Source organism: Leucoraja erinacea, chromosome 31, assembly GCF_028641065.1.
Source record: "Leucoraja erinacea ecotype New England chromosome 31, Leri_hhj_1, whole genome shotgun sequence".
Taxonomy (NCBI): Eukaryota; Metazoa; Chordata; class Chondrichthyes; order Rajiformes; family Rajidae; genus Leucoraja; species Leucoraja erinaceus.
In genome coordinates this window covers 22,748,488-22,760,898 of record NC_073407.1, presented here as the reverse complement: position 1 = coordinate 22,760,898, position 12,411 = coordinate 22,748,488, and positions in this window count along the sequence as shown.

The following is a 12,411-nucleotide window of genomic DNA, read 5'->3' as shown; positions in this document are numbered from 1 at the left end:
TCTAAACTAAGTCTCTACACGTGTTAAGAGAAGCCACAGGTTCAGTTTAGTTTTGTTCAGTTTAGTTTATTGTCATATGTACAGAGGTACAGTGAAAAGCTTTTGTTGCATGCTAACCAGTCAGCGGAAAGACAGTACATGATTACAATCGAGCCATTTACAGTGTATAGATACATGATAAGGGAATAACGTTTAGTGCAAGGTAAAGCTAGCAAAGTCCGATCAAGGATAGTCTGGGGGTCATTTCTTCTTCTTGCGTTTGGAGTGCACAGCCTAAAGTTGTCGGACAACTTGTTCTATTTGATGTTATTTGATTGTGCACGCCAGGTTGATTACATTTGTTGAAACAGGGCGGACCACGTGCAGGTTGCAATCTCCCACCCCGGGGGGTCACCAAAGAGGTAGATAGTAGTTCTGTGGTCATAGTGGGGTGATTCAGTTGCCTGATAGCAGCTGGGAAGAAACTGTCCCTGAATCTAGAGGTGTGACTTTTCACATTTCTATACCTTTTGGCTGATGGGAGAGGGGAGACGAGGGAGTGGCCTGACCTGGCTCAGATCTGGACAGGTCAGTTGGTCTTTACATTTGAAGAAATTAATTCAGGTGAGCCTCTCATAAATGTTAATCATTCAAGGTCTTTGATTAAAAAGCATCATTATTTGAGAAGGTGAAAAGGGCCGGTCCCACAAGTAGGCGACTCCATGCGGCAAACGCAACCTAACGTGGTCACTTGAGCCGTACGGCCTCGCGGGGCCGGTCCCACTTCGATCGCCGGAGCCGTATGGAGTTGTGCGGAGCTGGTCCCGACATCGTGCGCGGGGGGCTCCGAAAAACTGACCGTGTTCAAAAAATCCGCACGGCAACGGCCTGTCGGTACGCAGCCGCCTCGACACCGTACGCACTGCCTCGACGGGCATACGCAGCGTCTCGACGCCGTACGCACGTCTTGTTGTCGTACGTCACGCGCAAACTTCCCGCGGACTTCACTCGAACTTCACGTCACGCACTCGACCTCCGCGCGGGCCCCCTTTTCCGGTTTGGTCGCGCTTGCCGCTTGCAGTCGCATGCTCGTGGGACAGGCCTTTAAGTTATCCATTTATTACTCTGCTGGAAGGTCTCAAAGATATTCTTGCGTCTTATTAGGAAACATCCATAAATAATGATCCTTCACGGACATATAAACAATGTACATATTTTGATGTATCGCTTAAGAGCAACAAAACTTGTTTGATGAAAGGCCTCTCAATTCATTTTACTGTCATCCAATAAATTCCATCATTTTATTAGACTTGTAGCCTCTTAAAACATTAATAAAAGTAACTGATTTTAAAATTATGGTAATCCAATTTTATCGATCTGCTGATGCTTTCCTTATGTGAAATGGGATTTGAAGATTTATGTTTTGGACTGAATAGTCTATCATCAAGAAGATTACAATTAATGGAAGTACTAACTATATATAGAAGTAAAAATCAGGAGAAATGTAGAATAGACTATTGACATACTGTCACTTACGTTGTGCTGAAAGACAAAATCTATCCCAAAATAGCTCGTCGTACTGGCCAAATACTGAAATAAAGCAACTCGAGAGTGTTTCCACAATCAATACTCATAATCTAGGTGATTCATGAATGTCATTAGTAATTTTATTAGTTGTGGATTTATCTTGTTTCTGTGAGAAAATGGAATGGTTTTCATTATTCAAAGGACTTGTGGCTGAATATAGAACATGAGCACAAGAAGTGATTTAGATGAACACCAGTTTAGTTTATTGACACGTGTACTGAGGTACAGTGAAAAGCTTTTGTTGCGTGCTAGCCAGTCAGCAGAAAGACAATGCATGACCACTATCGAGCCATTTACAGTGTACAGATCCATGATGAGGGGATAACGTTTGGTGCAAGGTAAAGTCCGATCAAGGATAGTCCGAGGGTCACCAATGAGGTAGATAGTAGTTCAGCACTGCTCTCTGGTGTTGGGCAGTGTTGTTGATCAGAGGAATCTAGGAGAACAGGTACATGGGGTTCTGGTTGCCCCATTATGTGTAGGCTTTGGAGAGGGTGCAGAGGAGGTTTACCCGAATGCTGTCTGGATTAGACGGTTTCAGCAACAGGGAGAGGTTGGATAGACTTGGATTGTTTTCTCTGGAGCATCGGAGGTTGAAGGAAAACGTGATAGAAATATATAAAATGATGGGAGGCATAGATAGTGTAGACAGTCAGAACCTTTTGATTGAAAAGGGAATATTTCCCCCTTACACCCTGTATGTCCTCCAGTGTTGGAAATACTGACACTGGAGGACATACATATAGGGTGAAAGGGGGAAAGTTTAATGGAGGTGTCCTGCTCTCCTGGGGCCTGGAACACATTGCCAGGGTTGGTGGTGGAGGCAGATAGAGTTGTGGCATTTAAGAAACTTTTTGGCAGGCACATGGAAGTGCAGGTAATTGATGGATATGGACCATTTACAGGCAGATGAGATCAGTTTAACTTGGCATCATGTTTGGCACGTATTGTGGACCAAAAGGCCTATTCCTATATTATAGCTGAATTGTTCTATCATCTATGTTCCACATATTTTCCTGCAAGTGACGTCAGGGTAGAGAGGGTGGTCAAGAAGGCTTTCAGTACATTGGCCGACATCAGTCAGTGCATTGACTATGGAAGTTGAATATTTTGGATATTTCTTAGACGGATGTGAAATGCTGGAATGACTCAGCGGGCAGGCAGCATCTCTGGAGAGAAATAATGGGTAACGTTTCGGGTCGAGACCCTTCTTCAGACTTAACTGGAGCTTCCATGTGAAACGCAAGGTTATGTATGTACAAGTACTTCAGAAATGAAGATAATCCCCATGGGTTAAGTGGTCCATTCCAATCCTAAATTACAATTAAAACACAAAGTACTTGTGCTATAACTCCAGGATGAGCGCTCAACTAAGAAAACCAAGCCCAACGCCAAAGTATTATCTAACTATCTAACTAAATATATCAACTTTCAATAAATAACTCCATGTGAAAAAAACAGCTAGCTATATATTAACTAACTCTTTAAAAAAAACTAATCGTGTAGATGCAAGTCTATCATTGGGGTTATCTAGTGGGCAGCTCCCTTCACTGGTGTTTCGTTGAGTTAGGTCCACCTTAAGAGTTGGTTCTGACATCACAAAACATCACCCCTCCTGATTCTCAGTATGTATGTGGCAGTCACCACTGTAGATACAGCACTTGCGCATAGATGGCAATGTAAAGTTAAGTTTATTTTGAAAAATACAAATTCAGTTCTCTCTCTTTGATCAAATGCAGCTCCAGGACAATGTTCACTCTTGTACTTTACCTGAAAAGCAAAGTGATCAGTTCAGCATTCATTGTCAATTAAAGTCTATTGAGTGTTATGCCCGTTTAGAAATATTAATATTCATGAAGTAATATCATCTTTGATTATGCACCTTCATCAAATACAATGGATACCAATTCAAATATCTATTTGAAGTGAGAAAACATAACATAATAGACGAAGCTATGGCTGTAAAACTAGGAGTTCCTCACTTCCCCAGCTTTACTATCCTTGCACATGCTAAACATAATCCTATCCTGACTGTCGACAAATAAAGATATCATTAAAGTATATAGATTTTTCACAAACAAGCTAATAAGCAAAAGCATTGAAGCTATCTTAAATAAACAATGAACGATACTGTCACTCATCATTTTAGTTTAGTTTAGTTTATTGTCACGTGTACAGAGGTACAGAGAAAAGCTTTTGTTGCGTGCTAACCAGTCAGTGGAAAGACTATGCATGATTACAATCGAGCCGTCCACAGTGTACAGAGGCATGATAAAGGGAATAGCGTTTTGTGCAAGGTAAAGTCTGATTAAAGATAGTCCAAGGGTCTCCAGTGAGCTAGATCGTAGTTTAGGACCGCTCTCTAGTGATTGATAGGATGGTTCAGTTGCCTGATAACAGCTGGGAAGAAACTGTCCCTGAATCTGGAGGTGTGTGTTTCCACACATCGATATCTCTTGCCTGATGGGAGAGGGGAGAGGAGAGAAGAAGGAGTGACCAGGGTGAGACTGATCCTTCATTATGCTGAGGGCCTTGCCAAGGCAGCGTGAAGTTTAAATGGAGTCAGCGGAACAGCATTTCCCTTGTACTTCACATGGCAGTTCCAGTTAAATCTGAAGGAGGGTCTCGACCCAAAACGTTACCGATTACAGTGATGCTGCCTGTCCTTTTTAACAGGGTCACTGACCTCAGCTGCATGTTTAAGCCAGAACCATCTAAGTGGGTAAAGCTGGGGAACCTGAGGAAACTCAAAGAGGGAGTATGGAATGGACAAGGTGACTGGCATCTTCACGATGATCCTCAAGACAACTGTGCCAATCTTCTAAATAACGATTTGATTCTTGATTACGTACTCCCCTTAATCTATTTTATTATTCTCTCTCTGAGCTTCCATTTCATGCATTCATATATGAAAATAGCTCAACCTATTTCTTAAGCAGATAAGTATTTAAAATCTCGAAAGGCAATTAGATCGATCAAGTTGAAAAGATGACTTTTTTTACCTCGGCTGCCAACAGTAAAACATTTGAACAGGTACATAGGTAGGATAGGTTTAGCAGGGATATGGGCCAAACGCAAGCAGGTGTGACTAGTGTCGATGGGGCATGTTAGTTGGTGTGCACAAGCTGGACTGAAGGGCCTGTTTCCACGCTGTGAGACTCTATAATGTGAGACTCAGAATGCTGTACTCCATCCCATGCACCCAGCTGTATTCAGCATCTGCGGAAAGAATGAGCGATTGAGGCCTTCCAGACACGATACTGAATTTTCCATCTTTGAGTAACTTTCTTTAAATAGACACAAAATGCTGGAGTAACCCAGCGGGACAGGCAGCATCTCTGGAGAGAAGGAAAGGGTGACGTTTTGGGTTGAGAACCTTCTTCAGACTGGGTGATGCCTGTATGGTCGTGAGTAGTCACCCAAAGAGTCGTACCTTTTTCTGATCGCCGCTGGATTTTCAACATGTTGAAAATTTTCGGCGACCTGCTGCGACTATGACGGGTGCCGGCAAGTCGGCGAAAAAAATCGGGCAAGTGGGACAGGCCCTTTACGGCCACCAATTCAACCGCTCTCACTAATCCATTGGGTCTTAATCTAACAAATATGTTTGTTCAGCCCAACACTTCCCCACCTTCTCTTCTGCTGAAAACCAACTTGTTTTATCACTTTTCCAGTTCTGATGAAGGGTCCCAAACCTGAAATATTAACTCCGGTTCTCTCTCCACGAATGTTTCCTGACCTGCTGAGTGTTTACATTGTTTTCTGTCTTTATTTCAGATTTCCAGCATCTGCAGTCCTTTTTTTTAAAAATTCTATTGTCCCCCACTGCAATGACTGAAGCCAAACTCAACTCCCCGTTCAATTCATGTAATACCTTTCATCTCCACTGTTCAGTTTAGCCAATAATTCTTCAATCACGTGCCATTAAAAAAGATGAAACTGCAAAATTTAGTCCATTATTGCGCGATCAATTTAATCTCCACTAATATATTTCCCCATATCACCATGGTTCATTGCACGCCCAATGTCAGAAAATAATGTGAGCACTTTCTTCTCCATGGTCTCATGAGTCTCAAATTTACTTGTGTCTGTCTTCTCCTGTGGCCTCATTTTATCCAAATATCACTCATAATGGGATTACATGATCAAAATAAGCCGAGTTAAGAACGCTTTTCTTTATAAATCCATTCTGTGGAAATGAATGTTCAGTGGATCTGAAAAATGGTCCACGATTTGAACTGCTGTTATTAATAGTGATCAAAACAAAATACTGGTGATTCAAGATTCTCCCTCCTGGAAGTTAAACTCAATGATGCCTTTATTATGTTCAGAAATGCTTAATTGTTTTAAATTCCTTTGCCATTTTAACAGGGATATATAAATAGTTTCATGTGTTTATTATACAAATGCCTTATATGGTTACACCAAAGGCAAACCTCGCCGTTTGTCATCTTTATACTTTGAACACGACGCCAACTTATAGAAATCCCCCACCCAGAAAGTAAAAAGTTCAGTCAATGGTACGAGAGTTCTCTAGCATGTGATTTCTTGAAGAAACACAAACCTTTGGAGGTCATTAATATGGGAGAAAAAAATCAGTCTTTTATACAATAATCTGCGAGCAAAAATTCATGAAAATTTCAAACCCTGTGAATGGATTTAAAATGAGACACTCAGATGTAATAACTCCTGACACCCTGCCCTCTTAACTGCGAGGAATCCAGTTCCTTCATAGAAACATTGAAAATAGGTGCAAGAGGAGGCCATTTGGCCCTTTGAGCCTGCACCACCATTCATTGTGATCATGGCTGATCATCCACAATCAGTAACCCGTGCCTGTCTTCTCCCCATATCCCTGGATTCTACTAGCCCCTAGAGCTCTATTGAACTCTCTTTCAAATTCATCCAGTGAATTGGCCTCCACTGCCTTCTGTGGCAGTGAATTCCACAAATTCACAACTCTCTGGGTGAAGAAGTTTTTCCTCATCTTAGTCCTAAATGGCCCACCCCTCATTCTTAAACTGTGATCCCTGTTTCTGGACTCCCGCAACATCGGGAACATTTTTCCTACATCAAGCCTGTCCAATCTTTTAAGAATTTCACATGTTTCTATAAGATTCCCTCTCATCCTTCTAAATTCCAGTGAATACCAGCCCAGTCGACCCATTCATTCAGTGTCACGGAGGGAGAGTTGCTGCCTTTCAGCGCCAGAGAAACAATTACGGGTGCTGTCTGTATGGAGTTTTCCCACATGGGTTTTCTCCGGGTGTTCCGGTTTCCTCCCCCACTCCCAAGACGTACAGGTTTGTAGCATAATTGGCTTTGGTATAAAATGTAAAATTGTCCCTTGTGTGTGTAGGGTAGTGTTGATGTGCGGGGATCGCTGGTCGGTGCAGACTCGGTAGGCTGAATGCACTGTTTCCACACTGTATCTCTGAACCAAACTAAATCTCAAGCATCCACTGCAGTTTGTTTTTGTTTCATGTTTCGCTTTAAAGCTTTTTGAAACAAAAAAATGTGTGTACTATGTTTACATATTCACATATTCTGCTGTGCTACAGCAAGTAAGAATTTCATTGTCCCATCTGGGACATATGACCATAAAACACTCGTGACTCTTGACTCTTGAGGAACACTTTCTTCCCAACAAACATCAGGATATTGAACACTGCAAACACCAACTAATCTCCGAACTACAAACTGTCTTGGTTGCCCTCGGGACTTTAGGCTTTCGTTTTGTTTTTGCACTGATGCTGGGGTTTTTTATTTATTGAGCTTTTTTTATGACTGTTTATTATGCTCTCTACTGAGCACCGTGCTTGCAGCACACCCGGCGCGGGGAGACACCATGAGGGAGGGGGAGGGGGGGGTGGTGGGTGGGAGAACAAAGGCGGACCTGGCTGCGGGATACTTTGTATCTTTGTCAGTGCCCTTTATGTGGTAACTCTTTGCATACCTTGAGTAAGCAAGCAAAGTTTTTTCTCATCATATAACTATCTTAGTTTTATAACTATTGAACCCTGCTGTTTGATAAACAATGCACCCCCCCCCAAGGAAGCCTCAGCTAAAGTTATTAGACTTCCTCCAACTGTCCTGAATTTATCAAGTCTTAACAGCAATGTAGAAGGCTTCCGAAATACTGGTGGACTGTAGGACAAAGAACAGTCTGGTTGGTAGACTCAAGGAACTGCAGATGTTGGAATTGTGAGCAAAAAATTTAATTCTGGATAACTCAACGAGTCAGGCAGCATCATCTCCGTTCAACAGTACAGATCAGGAATATTTCCTTTGGCCCACAATGCCTAAAGTCGAACATGATGCCAAGATAAACTAATCTCATCTGACTGCACAAAATTCATATCCCTTCGTTCTCCACATATCCTGTGCATATCTCACAAGTTCATAAGTGATAGGAGCAGAAGTATCAAGACTACTCCGCCATTCAATCATGGCTGGTCGATCTCTCCCTCTAAAACCCCATTTTCCTGCCTTCTCCCCATAACCCCTGACACCTGTACTAATCAAAGCCTAATCAAAGGTGTTTAAAAGCTTCTTAAAAACCACCAATATCGCATCTGCCTCCGCCACCACCCCTGGAAGCACGGTTCAGGCACCCATCACTCTCTGTGCAGAGTAAAACTTGCCCCGCACATCTCCTTTAAACTTTGCGCCCCTTATATTTCCTTCAAAGTATTGGGGATGGGGAGGAAATGGCTCGTGGGTAGTTGATGAAGAGAGGAGGGGGAAATATGATGTCTGTTCGTGGGCACTTGATCATTGTTCAAAATGAGATGGGCTAAAGAGTCTGTTTGACACTATGACACTAGGGTATCTCGCATCCACTCCAAAATAAAACGGTTTAAGCTACTTGCTGATGGCATCGATCCATGGCAGATACCCAACAGAGGAGAAACGTTAGATTAAATGCATTTTGCTCTGCTGATCCAGTTGAGCACCATTTGCAGTCAAAGCAGAAATTTTGTCAAGAGTGTTCAGTTTTACGGTGCCAACTCTGCTTATAATTGTTACATAAATAAATTGTTACAATAAAGCACTAATACCGAAGTATTCGAATAGGTCATGCAAAAGCACATCTACTGGTTCAGTGACTAAATCAAAACAAGTTGCGGTCCGAAGAATATTAGTTTTGGGGAATTCTCTCGGAAATTCCATGAAAAATATAGGGATGAAATTGACCGGAGTTGGCATTGTAAAAAAAAATATTATGCCCGCTTCCTTTTACACTCGACCAATATCGTTCCCAATAAACCACTAAATACTCTTGAAAACCATGTGTTTCGAAAATTACATGAGACTCTCAAACCTGTGTGTTACAAAGACATGGTACACAAAAAAGCTGGAGAAACTCAGCGGGTGCAGCAGCACCTATGGAGCGAAGGAAAAAGGCAACGTTTCGGGCCAAAACCCTTCTTCAGACAAAGACATGTTACAAAGACATGTTCACGATGGTCTTGCGGTCTTGGATGGAGCTGTGATGCATCCTGATAAAATGCTATCTACGGCGCATCTGTAGAAGTTGGTGAGAGTTGTAGGGGACTTGCGGAACTTCCTAAGCCTTCTAAGGAAGTAGAGGCGTTGCTTTCTTGGTCGTTGCTTCCGCGCTGTATCTCTAAACTAAACTAAACTAAACTAAAAGTCCCAAAGTCCCAAAGATTCCTTTGAAAACTAGTTTGGAGATTCCAACATTTCAAAGTTCTGTTGAAAGTAAAATGCATTTGGAACTATCATTATTGGGAATCATTTGGAATCAACTATCAGCATTTGCAATGTCATCAATTGCTTACTTACCATGTCTTCTTTGCTTTTGAAAACAGAATGATGATGATGACAATATTTGCTATTATCAAAAGGATAAAGATAATAGACATAATGGTGATGACCACTTTCAGGTTTTCTTGCTGTGCCAAATATCCACAATCGCATCTCTCTTTTTCTATGAAGAAAGAAGCCTGGATTTAGTCCCCAATAGTACAAATTCTTCACAAATGTGCTATTTTGCTGCAGATTATGACACTGCAGATTATGACATTAAAGAAGAGCTTATATTAACAGCTATATTCATAACTTTCATCGCTGCAATCAAATCTCAGTTTTTGGCTGTTGGGTGTCAGGGGTTATGGGTAGAAGGCAGGAGAATGGGGTTGAGCGGGAAAGACAGATAGATCAGCCATGATTGAATGGCGGAGTAGACTTGATGGGCCAAATGGCCAAATTCTGCTCCTATAAATTATGAACGTGGATAGCATAGGTTTAGAGGGTCATAGGCCAAGCATGGGCAGACAGGACTAGTGTGGATGGGGCATGTTGGTTGGCGTGGGCAAGTTGGGCCGAAGGGCCTGTTTCCACACCGTACAACTATGTGACTCTGTGACTCTAAGACCGGTCTTTGTTCACACCACCAGAGTATTTGGAAAAATCTGGGAATAAAACTATAACTAACAATATACACAAGAGATCGGTCAGAATCTGCCAAAGGGTCTGTTTCCATGCTGTAAACTCTAGAGACACTAAATGCTGGAGTAACTCAGGTGGACGGGCAGCATCTCTGGATGGAAGGAATGGGTGACGTTTTGTATAGGGACCCATCTTCAGACTATGATTGGTCGAAGCATCAATAGGTGTTTAGTCTTTGAGTTCAACGTTTCGATCTGTGTGCTGAAAGAATGATATTATAATTTGAACATTTAAATTTCCTAGCTCATTATACAACTTCTGGCCAGATTGAAGCTCAAAGTCCATTTGTAGAATTAGCATGGTGTTATCCAGACATCTCCATGCTGGCTATAAGTAAGAACAATTTGGTCCGGGCTGTTTCTTCCCAACCTCCCCCACTCCCCCCAACAACTCCTCGCCCACCAGTCCACTGGTTTGTTCTCACAGCCCTGAAAATTAGTTTTCCTCAAATTCCTATTCAATTCGGTTTCAAATTTTGACTTCACTACATTTCTACCACCCTCGAAGATGATGAATTGCAGGTCGCTCCAGAAACAGTCCCTCCTCACATGCCTCCTGCGTCTTTTGCTCAGCACTTTGAACTCATGTCCCTTGGCCCCCGGGAACCGTTGGCTCGTGTGAAAGGCCTCTCACTCTCCACCCGATCGATAACTGTCACCGTTTTTGTCCACCTCTGCGAAGTTTCCTCTCAGCCTGCTTTGTTGCAAGGGGAACAACCCCAGCTTCTCCATTCAATCCCAGATTCTCCAGGGTTAGATACAGAACCGGGAGTTGTCTGAGCGCTGATTATGTTCACTGTGCAGCCTGTCAGAATGATGGATTGTTCCTGAAAGTAATCAAAGCAATGCCAACCCCAACAGCGCACAAAATTGGCTGAGCATAAAACAGGTGTCTAATGTGAACTAGCCACATTCCCACTGGATGGCTTCAGCTCCATGTGTGGCGGAAGGGTTTAAAAGTCCACGTTCCATGTACTTTTCCCCACAATCGCTACCTGTAGAGGGAGATCTCACTTCATATTGTACATTCTTACAAGTTCAGCAAAAGTTGTAGTTCTTAAAGAAAGCGCTCTGCTGGTATCTCGACAGCCAACGCTGTCTGTGGACTGATTAAAAGCAATCATGGTTTGCTTGCTATCCTCTACCATGGTTTGAAAAATCCCCCTGGCAGAAAACAACAGGTTAAGAAAACATCTTAACGACCAACAGGTTTGTAGGTTACACAAAAAAGCTGGAGAAACTCAGCGGGTTTATGGAGCGAGGAAATTTTCGGGCCAAAACCCTTGGCTTGGTATTATTAGCCAGAAGGCTCCAAGGACTACAAAATTGGGAGAATTCGATGTTCAGGTTTGTAGGTTAATTGGCTTGGTATTATTGTCCCTATTGTGTGTAGGTAAGATTGTGTTAATGTGCATGTATCACTGGTCAGTGCGGACCTAGTGGGCCGAAGGGCCTGTTTCTGCACTGTATCTCTAAAACTAAAACTAAAAAACACCATTTTTTCAGGCTGGTCATTATTCTAGTGTTAGAAATGGAGCAGGTATTTTGCACAGGTGGTATTGACCAGATAATCGGTTTTAATGATGGTGCTCCTGAGATACGTTTGCTGGGACACCACGTTTGGATTTGTTCTGATATTTCTACATCATTGAACACTTTCAGCCTTGCAACAATTGCGGGGCAGCACGGTGGCGCAGCGGTAGAGTTGCTGCCTGACAGCGCCAGAGACCCGGGTTCAATCCTGACCACGGGCCCTGTCTTTACGGAGTTTGTCCGTTCTCACTGTGACTGAGTGGGTTTTCTCCTGGTGCTCCGGATTCCTCCCACACTCCGAAGACGTTCAGGTTTGTAGGTTAATTGGCTTCGGTAAAGATTGTACATTATCCCAAGTGTGTGTAGGATAGTGCGGGCTTCACTGGTCGGTGTGGACTCGGTGGGCCAAAGGGCACCTTTCTACACTGTATCTCTGAACTAAACTAAATTGTGGTTACAATACCCTGGTTGCAGGCTTGGTCTCTCTTCCCTTCGCAACTTGTAGTTGTGGTTCGAGTGGACTTGAAAGAACATGATCCAGGTAGCTCCAAAAAATCATACATATAGATCGATCAAGATAATTTAAGATAATAATTAACGATACCATTATGCCGTATTCACCATTAAAATTATAGCACCGTATTAGAACATCACTGCATTAGAACAATAATATACTCAATATGGGGTAGTAATGCATGAACATAACTTAAGAGAAACTTGTATATAAGCCAGCCAGAGCAATTCATATCATATGATAGGAGCAGAATTAGGCCATTCGGCCCATCAAGTCTACTACACAGGTACACAAAAATGCTGGAGAAACTCAGCGGGTGCAGCA